Below are 10847 nucleotides of genomic sequence, written 5' to 3'. Positions count from 1 at the left end.
GAAACTTCTGTCACTCTCCTGCTAATCTAACCCAATCTCTATTTTATAGTGTCTGTAACGCATACATCCCCAGGCATGCCACATAAAAACATAATTAAAACAAATATTACACTGAATAAGCTTTTAGAAACAAAGTATCCTTTTATTGTCAGTTCCTTCTAGCAAAGAGAAATGTGATGCTGTATATTCAAAGGGTTTACTGGGAAGATGAACCCAAGGAACATTTAGAAGACATGAATCAAATGAGCACCATGTACTAATATGCTGATACTCAACATTCACCATGGGACAAAGACAGTGATGAATCTGATGCATCAACAATATTTTCATATTAATTCCTGAAGCAATTGACAGTCAATGCAACTGCAATCAAATAAGAGCTACAGCATGTGGAATAAAATTAGCGTAGATTAACATGAAGGCTTCAGTATTCTTTACTACTTGGGAGAAAGAGCTAGGGTGAAATCAAAACAAGACAAAGGGAGATGCTCATCCATTTTGGGGTTTTTTTATTGGTTTATTTACTATTTCTGTTGGCAATATACCTTCTCCAAAATTGCATTAACTAGTGTGAAGAAAAGTAGATTTGAAACAAACATTTAACAGCAGAACTCTGTGCCCTTAACCAAAATTCTGTTTACAGAACCATTTCATGTAACCCAAGAATTTTCATTTTAGCAGCCCAGTGAACACACTCCAAAGAGACAGAGAAAATTGGGTCCTCATAATCTCAAAGTTCTGTTTTTGAACCTGAACAATTTCATATTCCATTAAGACAGGCACTCATTAGAACAAATGCAGTTGTAAGTTCATCATTGTCCTGGTTTCGGCTGGGATAGAGTTAACTCTCTTCTTAGTAGCTGGTATAGTGCTGTGTTTTGGATTTAGTGTGAGAATAATGTTGAGAACATGCTGATGTTTTAGTTGTTGCTAAGTAGCGCTTATCTTGAGCCAAGGACTTTTCAGTTTCCCATGCTCTGCCAGCAAGCAGGTGTGCAAGAAGCTGGGAGGGAGCAGAGCCGGGGCAGCTGACCCGAACTAGCCAAAGGGGTATTCCATACCATAGAACATCATGCTCAGTATATAAACAGGGGGGAGTTGGCCGGGAGGGGCAGATCTCTGCTCTGGCATCGGTCAGCGGGTGGTGAGCAATTGCATTGTGCATCACTTGTCTTTTCTTGGATGTTATTTCTTTTTTGTTGTTGTTGTATTCTTTTTCATTACAATTATTATTAGTAGCAGTAGTGTATTTTTATTTTTACTTTAGTTATTAAACTGTTCTTATCTCAACCCACGAGTTTTACTTTTTTTCCTTTCCTCCTCCCCACCCCACTGGGAGGGGGAGGGGGAAGCAGCTGCGTGGTGCTTAGTTGCTGGCTGGGGTTAAACCACGACAATCATCATCCTTTTATTTTTGAGGGGTGTTTTTTTCTGTATTTGCTCTAAAGAGGCTGCCTGTTTAATTAAGAGCTCTTGAACCTCCATCTTATTTAAATGTCTTTATCCCTTTACCATTCCTCTTATGTCACAAAAATAGATCTTCCTATTTAAAAGATGAATTTGTAATTTTAAAGATAGCTAGGTTGGAATATTCTAAAATGGCTTTGAAATTGGGATACCTAGCTTGATATAATTAGGACTACCCTTATAAAACTGATGAAAGTTCAGGTCCATAACAAAGGAATTCTGTATATGTGCAAAACAAACAAATAAACAAATCCCAAACAATTACACTACATAAATTTACACCACATAAACTTGTGTAAGCCCAAGTGGTTATTATTAATCTCCATTACATAGACAGAAAAAAACCTAGATTTCCCTAGATGTCCGAAATAGATAACCTATACTTGTAGTAATATAGGATATCAGTATAATTTTGTTGTCGAATGTCCAGATCCCTTGGAAGTAGCTCAATACCTGTAAGAAAAGAAGAAAAATACAAGAACAAATGAAAAGCAAGAACTGCAATATAAGAAGTGACATAAAGAAGGAAAAAGAAAAAGCCAACCCCAATGGACAAATTAATCATTTCTTTGAGAACAAAAGAATCCCATTTTCCCTGAACTTTAATTTTGTCTCTTTCTGAATATTATCTTCCCTCACTTGCATCCCTAGACCTCCAATAATATTAAATAAGCTGGCATGTGCAAAGGGCAGTCACACCTAGGAAAAAGCAGTAAAATTATTACCTTTGCAAGACTAATGTACTGATGACCTGATGACTTTCAGTTTGAACTACTGAATTGCCTCACAGCCTTCAAAACAAAATAATAGCATTAACTGGTTATAACAGTTCCCTTAGATCCTGAAACACTTCTAGAATATACATAAATCAGAGAACTTAAAAACCCAAGGAACCTTTCAGCATAGTGACATTTTTTAAAACTAAGTTATTTAATTTCCAAACCTCTTAAAAGTAAACTCAACTTTAGCTAGTTGCATAGTCACTAGAAAACTAGTATACAATGGAAGTTTTAATCCTCAGATTTGGCAGGATTCCTGGACAATAATGAATAATGAAAGCTCTAATATTTATTTAAAAGAAGGCTTCAGAGATGACATCTAAGTTGACCCCTTCTATGCACAGCATACTGGAATTAAAAGCTGTGCAGGGTCTATTTATTTAAGCTCTGTTTGCCAGAGAAACACTACCTTCCTTGCTCTTAATGGGGAAATTCTTCCCCTTCTCCCTCAAATACAACTAATTAATCATGTAAATAAATACAAATGAGGGATAGCAGAGGCAACATTTCGTTCAGAACAGTGATTGGTTTGTAAAGTTCAAGGTCTTTCAACTAATTTGGTAAACAAGGACAATAGTATGATCATCTATTTAGGAGCAGCAGAGATTTAAAATCAGAATATGCAGGAAGAAAACATGGCTGTCCCAATTGTCAGATGGTGATTTCTTCCTCTACAGTAAAATTAATGAGAACCATTTTTGGTACTGAAATAATCTAAGGACATTTCTCTCCATTCTGCATATTCCTTTGGGGGCTTTTGTCCCAGGATTTCTCATTTCTATTTTCTTGGTTTTAGCTTGTCTGACTTTTGTTTAGTATATATGTTCTGTTGGTCCTGGAATATAAATTAAAATGCCACGGGCACCAAAAGTCTGATGGTATGAGCCAGAGCAGAAGCCACGAAACAATGTTTCAAATTCAAATGGAAAAATGAGTAACTTAATGTAGGCAATGATGAAACCTGCCTGGAGATCTACGTCTAGGAGAACAGAATATATAGAATGATGATTGTTTATTCCTTTACTAACATGATCAGATATTGCTATTAATTTGTTCTCACTGTGAGAATGTCTATTAATTTGTTTGTTTGTTTCTGGTCTCCTTTCCAGCCACGGGAACAACCTAAAGGAAATGAAAGTCACTAACACTCCTTATTTATACCTACTTAGACACTGGTTTGTATCTGGAGAGGTTTAGTTGCCTACACGTTCATGGATTTTGTAAATGCTATTGTACAGCCATTATCTTTTCTTCTACCCTCACAGCTGAATAGTGTGGTTAACAGACTGACCATTTTAAAAAAAGATGAAAAATGTTATAGTTATCAGAAACATGCCCACAGTGATGATTTAGCTTAGGAAATAGAACACTCATTGTTTTTTAATGTTAATGTGGTGTTTGTGAAGTGAAACCCTTGTCTCTTCAAATCAGTGAGAGTTTTACATCTGACTCTGATCGCATCAATATTTTACTCACAGAAAAGATCTCTTGAAGTTCTCTATCTAAAGACTCAGAATCGCAAGTATAACTTGCTATAGGATTGTAAAATTGCAAACCTGTACCATGCTGAAGTGCATGTTTTCATTCAGTCACTTCTTAATATAGTAGCCCTATTCATAATTCATATTTCTTGTACTGGGCAAGAGAACCAGAATAGGCTAACTGGAGCTACTGGAAGTTTTAAGATGCTGAATCTGCAGCTTTTTGAAACACAACAACTGCAAAAGCTGCTTCTCAAGGGTGGAAAAGATTTTTTGTAATATTTATTGTAATTATTAATACTAATGTAGTCATAACAGCTAGAAACATTCTCTCCTCAAGCATCCATAGGGAACTCCTACTGTTGTCGATGAGCTGAGAGATGCATAGGACATCAGATTCAGAATCTGATATTTCCCCTATACATTTTGTTTAAAAAGACAGTTTATTTTGATTTTGTAGTTTGTGACGCTGCCTATGAGGCTAGATAATGACCTTCCACTGCAGATCATTCAAAAAGACCATTTGTGACTCCCTGAAAACTGTAAGGTTAGCAGAGCCAATAAAGGACTGAAAAACACAGTAATGCCTGATGACTAAGAAGTCCCCTAAAGCAAAGACAAGTAAAATGGATTTAATCTCTCAATAAAAACAGACAGATTGTGGTCAGGACTGGTGAGTCTCCCAAATTAAGAAGTAGTAAAGCATAATCATCACACAAATGTCTACTTTGCGTGAGAGCCATATTAGCTCTAAATATTAGTTCTTCTGAAAACAAATGGGAGCGGAAAAAAAATCACTGCTTTGAAAACAATGTATGTAGCTTACATAGAAGTGTATACAAAGTATATACAAAGGCCCAAATTACAGAGAACTGTAAATCAGAACAAAATCAATACATGTCAGAAGCTAGCATGGAATAAAAAACCAAAAGCTTTGGAAAATCTGAAGGAATGTAAGAAAAGTTCCACCTGTCTGTAAAAAATATAAAAGAAAATGCTTTTCAGAACAAAAATCTACTCAGATATATTCATGTCCAAAATATGTATTAAATTATAGATATGCCTGGAAAGAAGAACAGAACCACTTTGGCCTTCTGAATCGGTGTATTGCTCCTTTATCCTAAGCCAGTCATTTATTTATTGAAATACCTACACACCCTTTTGACATAAATAAATAAAAACATTATTTCTCATTATCTTCTAAGATTTGGTTTTAGTTCCACCTCTGCAAGATGCATAAAGATCTTTCCTTTTAAAAGGAGACTAAGCACCCTGAACTTGGAAGGAGAACATACTACTTGACAGAAAAAAAAAAAAAAAGCTACATTTACAGCTGTGACAGGGGGTGTGGGGAGGTGTCGTGGTTTAACCCCAGCCAGCAGCTAAGCACCACACAGCCGATCCCTCACTCCCCCCATCCCCACTCCCAGTGGGATGGGGAGGAGAATCAGGGAAAAAAGGTAAAACTTGTGGGTTGAGATAAGAACGGTTTAATAACTAAGGTAAAATATAATACTAACAATAATAATAATGAAATACAATAATAATAATAATAATAGTAATGAAAAGGAATATAACAAAAAATGAAGAGGGAAAAAAAGAAAAAAAAAAGGAAAAAAACCAGTAATGCACAATGCTCACCACCCACTGGCCGATGCCCGAGCCATGATCCGCCCCTCCCGGCCAACTCCCCCCTGTTTATATACTGGGCATGATGCTCCATGGTATGGAATACCCCTTTGGCTAGTTCAGGTCAGCTGCCCCAGCTATGCTCCCTCCCAGCTTCTTGCACACCTGCTTGCTGGCAGAGCATGGGAAACTGAAAAGTCCTTGGCTTAAGATAAGCGCTACTTAGCAACAACTAAAACATCAGCGTGTTATCAACATCATTCTCACACTAAATCCAAAACACAGCACTGTACCAGCTACTAAGAAGAGAGTTAACTCTGTCCCAGCCGAAACCAGGACAATATCCACCCCTTATTCTATACCATTTACATCATGCCCAGATCCCACACTTTCCGATACATTTCCAATTAATCACCACCACTTTTCCTGTCTTTTAATATACACACACAGATATCATTCCTGCAGTCTATGGGCCATCTCTATCAACTGTTGCGTTCATTCACTCCATGACTTCGAGCTCCATCTATCATAACAGTCTGTCTGGGCAGGAGGGATGATGCAAAGTCCGCTCAGTCAGCAGAACAGGATTGGGCTTCGGTGTGGTGCAGCAGGCAGGTGACATTGGGCACAGCAGGAGGATGGTGTGTGGTGTTGGATTGTTGCATGCTGAAGTCAGTCCCGGTTCCATCACTACTGCACTTCACTCAGTTTTGTCAAAGTTCATTCTTCATTAATCTAAGTAATTCTTACTGTAAGACCATTAATATAGCATATAACAATTATAATAATGATGACATACACTGGCAGGATTATATAGCAATCAACATCATACAATTTAATCTATTGGCTGTTCTCACCTAAAATCAAATCCCCTTGAGGCACACATCGGACTTCCCCATCCTTCCGCATCACCCACCAAGTACACCCAGGCCCTTGAGCAAAAGCAATCCCACGAATGGGTTTGCCTTTGCCTGAGGCAGGAGTAACCCAAACTGTTTTTCCTAGCATATTTCTTATGTGCACTACAGGAACTTTATCCCCTTCTACAGTATGTAAAAGTTCTGAATGGGCGGGGCCAGCTCGATTGGCAGATCCTCTAGTGTTGACTAACCAGGTGGCCTTTGCTAGATGTGTATCCCAATGTTTGAAGGTCCCACCACCCATTGCTCTCAATGTAGTCTTTAACAGTCCATTGTATCACTCGATTTTCCCAGAGGCTGGTGCATGATAGGGGATGTGATACACCCACTCAATGCCATGCCCTTTGGCCCAGGTGTCTATGAGATTGTTCCGGAAATGAGTCCTGTTGTCTGACTCAATTCTTTCTGGGGTACCGTGTTGCCATAAGATTTGCTTCTCAAGGCCCAGGATAGTGTTCCGGGCAGTGGCATGGGGCACGGGATATGTTTCCAGCCATCCGGTGGTTGCTTCCACCATTGTAAGCACATGGCGCTTGCCTTGGCGGGTTTGTGGGAGTGTGATATAGTCAATCTGCCAGGCCTCTCCATATTTATATTTCAGCCATCGTCCTCCATACCAAAGAGGCTTTAACCGCTTGGCTTGCTTGATTGCAGCGCATATTTCACATTCATGGATAACCTGTGTGATAGTGTCCATGGTCAGGTCCACCCCTCGATCACAAGCCCATCTATACATTGCATCTCTCCCCTGATGGCCTGAGGTGTCATGGGCCCACCGAGCCAGAAATAATTCACTCTTATGTTGCCAATCCAGATCCACCTGAGCCACTTCAATCCTAGCAGCCTTGTCTACCTGTTGGTTGCTTTGATGTTCTTCAGTGGCCCGACTCTTGGGTACGTGGGCATCTACATGATGTACTTTCACAACCAGGTTCTCTAGCCGGGCCACAATATCTTGCCACATTGGGGCAGCCCAGATGGGTTTGTCTCTGTGTTGCCAGTTACTCTGCTTCCATTGCTGCAACCACCCCCACAGAGCATTTGCCACCATCCATGAGTCAGTATAGAGATAAAGGATTGGCCATTTTTCTCGTTCAGCAATGTCTAAAGCCAGCTGGATGGCTTTCACCTCTGCAAACTGACTCGATTCACCTTCTCCTTCTGCAGTTTCTGCAACTTGTCATATAGGACTCCATACAGCCGCCTTCCACCTCCGATGCTTTCCTACAATGCGACAGGACCCATCAGTGAACAGGGCATATTGCCTCTCATTTTCTGGCAGTTTATTATACAGTGGGGCCTCTTCAGCATGCATCACCTCCTCCTCTGGCGGCGATATTCCAAAATCTTTCCTTCTGGCCAGTCTGTGATCACTTCCAGAATTCCTGGGTGACTAAGGTTTCCTATTCGACTTCATTGTGTGATCAGTGCAACCCACTTACTCCATGTAGCATCAGTTGCATGATGTCTAGAAGGGGCCTTCCCTGTGAACATCCAGCCCAGCAACGGCAGTCGGGGTGCTAGTAGAAGCTGTGTTTCAGTACCAACCACTTCTGAAGCAGCTTCAACTCCTTCATATGCTGCTAATATCTCCTTTTCAGTTGGAGTATAGTGAGCCTCGGATCCTCCATATCCCCGACTCCAAAACCCTAGAGGTCGACCTCAGGTCTCCCCTGCTGCTTTCTGCCAGAGGCTCCAGGTAGGGCCATTCTCCCCGGCTGCGGTGTAGAGCACATTTTTAACATCTGGTCCTGCCCGGACTGGCCCAAGGGCTACTGCATGAACTATCTCCCATTTAATTTGTTCAAAGGCTTGTTGTTGCTCAGGGCCCCATTTAAAAACCTTCTTCTTCCGGGTCACTTGATAGAGAGGGCTTACAATCAGACTATAATTTGGAATATGCATTCTCCAAAAACCTACAACACCTAAGAAAGCTTGTGTTTCCTGTTTACTAGTCAATGGAGACATAGCTGCTATTTTGTTGATCACATCCATTGGGATATGACGACGTCCGTCTTGCCATTTTATTCCTAAAAACTGAATCTCCTGTGCAGGACCCTTCACCTTACTCTGTTTTATGGCAAAACCAGCTTTCAGAAGGATTTGGATTATTTTCTCCCCTTTCTCAAAAACTTCTTCTGCTGTGTTGCCCCATACAATGATGTCATCAATGTATTGCAGGTGTTCTGGAGCTTCACCCTTTTCCAGGGCATTCTGGATTAGTCCATGGCAAATGGTGGGGCTGTGTTTCCACCCCTGGGGCAGACGATTCCAGGTGTACTGGACGCCCCTCCAAGTGAAAGCAAACTGTGGCCGGCACTCTGCAGCCAAAGGGATTGAGAAAAATGCATTAGCAATATCACTTGTGGCATACCACTTGGCTGCCTTTGACTCCAGCTCATATTGAAGTTCTAGCATGTCTGGCACAGCAGCACTCAGGGGCGGTGTGACTTCATTCAGGCCACAATAGTCTACTGGTAGTCTCCACTCTCCATTAGACTTTCGCACTGGCCTTATGGAGCTGTTAAAGGGTGAGCGAGTCCTGCTGATCACTCCTTGGCTCTCCAGTCGACGAATCAGCTTATGGATGGGAATCAGGGAGTCTCGGTTGGTGCAATATTGCTGCCGGTGCACCCTTGTGGTAGCGATTGTCACCTGTTGTTCTTTGACCCTCAGCAACCCCACAACCGAAGGGTCCTCAGAGAGACCAGGCAAGGTGGACAGCTGTTGTTTAACTTCCTCCATCTCCAAGGCAGCTATACCAAAGGCCCACCGATACACCTTTGGGTCCTTGAAATACCCTCTCCTGAGATAATCTATGCCAAGGATGCATGGGGCCTCTGGGCCAGTCACAATGGGGTGTTTCTGCCACTCATTCCCAGTTAGGCTTATTTCAGCCTCCAATACAGTTAGCTGTTGGGATCCCCCTGTCACCCCAGAAATACAAATGGGTTCTACCTCTTTATAGCTTGATGACATTAGGGTACACTGTGCACCGGTGTCCACTAGAGCCTTATACTCCTGTGGGTCTGATGTGCCAGGCCATCAGATCCACACAGTCCAGTAAACCCGGTTGTCCCTTTCCTCCGCCTGGCTGGAGGCAGGGCCCCTCTAGTCCTGGTCAGAGGATTCTCCACTCACCTTTTGTAAAAATGGATTAGAATTCCTTCTCATAGGATCAGCAGTAAGATCAGCCCTTCCACTCTGTCTGGCACACTGCTCACAGTGCTCACTGGAGACTAGAGCAGCAATTTTCCTGGAAGAATCCTCATTTGTGGTTGTTTTTCCTCGCAATTCCCGTACCCGTGCATCTAGGACCAAGGTAGGCTTTCCATCCCACTTCCTCATATCCTCTCCGTGTTCACGCAGGTAAGACCACAGGGTACCCCGTGTTGTATGCCTTCTATTTATCTCCTCTCTCTTGAGCAGAGGGACGCTTATTCCTAATAGCTGAGATATTGGTCCATGCAGGTGGGCGGCAGGACTTATCCTCAAATCGCTGGAACTCTTGGGACAGTTTCTCGGCTAGTATGTCTGGCAGTTTCTCCACAGCCGAGATGAGGGAGGAAGAGAGACTTTCTTCGTATTGCCAGAGTCGGCCAGCCAATTCATCCACTGTTGGTCCCTCTTTGTCTTTCCAGTCCATTACTGCCAATGAGTTGGCATTGGACGATGGTGCGCTCTGTAGAAACTTCTGCCACATGGGTTGTTCACATTGGACTTCATCTGGATCTGTGGGTAACTGCACATTGTCTGGGTCATAATAAACCACCTCCCACATGGCTAATTCCCTCAGGTACTGGATACCTCTCTCCATGGTAGTCCACTTGCTTGGATGGCAGACATCTTCCTTGAAGGGATACCTTGCCATCACACCTGACAGAAGTCACCTCCGGAGGCTGAGGGCTTGTGTTTTTTTTCCAATCACTTTGTCAATGCCCCCTTCCCTAGAAAGGGATCCCAATTGCTTGGCTTCCCTACCCTCTAATTCCAAGCTGCTGGCCCCATTATCCCAACATCGGAGCAGCCAGGAGATAATGTGCTCGCCTGGACGACAGCTGAAGTCTTTTTGCATATCTTGCAGCTCACTCAAGGATAGGGATTGGGTGATTACCTCTGGTCCTGCCTCTTCCTCCTGTTCTCGTGATGACCCTGGTTCACCTTCATCCTTCGCCAAGAGAGCTGTCTTTTTTGAGTATTTCTTCTTCTGTACAGGGGCAACTGATACCGGCATGGGTTGGTTCTCTGGTTCAGCCGCAGTGCCTGTCACAGGCATTGGAGTAACCATAGTGCCTGTCACCACGGTCGGAGTGGCTGCAGTGCCTGTCACTGGGTTTGGAGTGGCTGCAGTGCCTGTCCTTTTGTTGTCAGATCCAGAGACCTTCTCTTCCCCTTGAGGGTACTGAATAGTGTTGAACAGGGCTCAGTAGGCATGGGCCAGGCACCAGCACATTGCAGTGATTTGTGTCTCCCTGGAGTTGTCAGAGTGGCAGCATACTTTTTCCAAATGTTCTCCTAGTTTTTCAGGATTCTGCACTTGTTCAAGGGTGAAGTTCCAAAACACTGGAGGT

This window comes from Gymnogyps californianus, unplaced genomic scaffold (genome assembly GCF_018139145.2).
Source record: "Gymnogyps californianus isolate 813 unplaced genomic scaffold, ASM1813914v2 HiC_scaffold_78, whole genome shotgun sequence".
NCBI lineage: Eukaryota > Metazoa > Chordata > Aves > Accipitriformes > Cathartidae > Gymnogyps > Gymnogyps californianus.
Note: the sequence above shows the minus strand (reverse complement) of the source record.